Source organism: Adiantum capillus-veneris, chromosome 29, assembly GCF_014529385.1.
Source record: "Adiantum capillus-veneris isolate H3 chromosome 29, ASM1452938v2, whole genome shotgun sequence".
Classification (NCBI taxonomy): domain Eukaryota; kingdom Viridiplantae; phylum Streptophyta; class Polypodiopsida; order Polypodiales; family Pteridaceae; genus Adiantum; species Adiantum capillus-veneris.
The window spans coordinates 15,174,786-15,176,696 of record NC_140959.1 but is presented as its reverse complement, the minus strand read 5'-3'; positions in this window follow the sequence as shown (position 1 = coordinate 15,176,696).

The following is a 1,911-nucleotide window of genomic DNA, read 5'->3' as shown; positions in this document are numbered from 1 at the left end:
TACCAAACTTGATGATAGAGATTAGATAAGTTAACATGGTGTGAAGAGATGAATTGTGAGAGAAGTTAATGTGAATAAATTTTTTTCTGAAAACGGAGTGGGTTCTGAATTGGTTTCAATGATAGGAACACAATTGGATTCAGTGTCTCCACTCCACTCTTGCTTCTATCTTTGTGTCTTTCTTATGAGCAAGACATAGTAGTAGTGCACATCATAACAGCCTATATAATAAGAATGATGTCTTTTCCATGGTCTACCTAGGGTTGACAAAAGTGCTACCAAATGAAGAAGTACAAACTGGGTAAGCTAGCAAGTTGTTAAAGATGAGGACCAACGACTTCTACATTGTGTAAGAAAAGATTAGGGTTCATAGTTTCCAATGTACCAAGAAAGTTTCAAGTTTCAAAGAGATGTTTTGACTTTCTATTAATATTAAGAATGTGATTGACCCTTCCATCTATAGTTCTCTCTAGATGACTAGCTTGCATCTCTTTCTATGTTTTTTGCACAAGCATAGTAATGGTTTAAATCATCGTCTAATCACAATAATACATAAGAAGCTTAGGTTCACACTATTTTTTCATTTACACTTTCACGTCATTTGCATCTTTAAATGTGATAGAATTGAAAGTAGAATAAGGTTGCTTAGTTATTTATTTTTGTAAAAGTTTTGGTCATTATGTTAAACTGAAGCATGTGGTGCAAAATGAAGTCGATGAATTGAAATCATGCATGCCATTGATCTTTCTCTCCCTCTCTCCCTAAATCACAAAAGCATGTTCCTCTTTGTGAGATCATATTGTATTCAAAAATTTACATGCTTGAAACTATTCCCTTATGCCCAGTCTATATCATACCAACCATTTGGCTAAGTCCCTTTGCTCTTGCTCCCTTACATGTGAGACCGAACATTGAGGCAATGTAAGAGAGCATCTTTTTGTATGCACATTATATCCTTTGAAAATTAAGAGTAAAAATATCATACCCTACTTTAGTGTTCAACTTTTGATCACGTCAAATTTATTTTCTTACATTTTATCGTGTATCATGACCTACATTTCTTTCTCTCCTAGAAACTTTATGGACTCACTTTGTTAGTTGCCACCATTATATCCATAGTAGGGGGGTATCTTCTTTATGGAAACTTTAAAGATGCCACCAATAAAGAAGATACCACCATTGACATCAATAAAGAAGTTATAGAATATTCTAATATTATAGGAAAAACCTCAAATATTTCAAAGATTTGAAGCATCTAATAAAATTGGATTGATATAGAAATGATACATATTACTCTCTCTCTCTCTCTCTCTCTCTCTCTCTCTCTCTCTCTCTCACTCACACTCACACACACACACACACACAATGTGCTTGAGTTCAAGACTCTATGAATAGATATTTCATTGAAATTATGGTTGTTTTTAAGCACACGCACGCACACACACACACACACACACATATACACACACACACACACACATATATATGCATGCTAAGAAAGATGCCAGAAAAATACATATAGAGCTTATTTAAAGCTTACTTGATTAATGGTCAGTGATCATGGCTTGTTAACAGGCCAAGTTTAATGATTAATGTATGCTGGATGCGGCTTTAAAAGGCCAACTGATACCTTAATGATGCCAAAAATGACTATGCTTGAAGTGAGCACAGATGGGAGTTTATGATCTAGACCTCTAGTGCTTGAAGTGCTCTACTGGCCTGTCTTTACGGCTCTTCGATTAGAGCTATGATGAAGAGGTTATGGCATATTGAAGTACGTCAAATGTGGTGTGCGTCTCATTAAGTACAAAAACTGCTTGAAGAGCTTCATGTGATCTCATGGAAAGCATTGATTGGGGGATGACCCCGAGGGGAGAGAATCCCTGATGAGACTGTTGACAAGGACTGCTC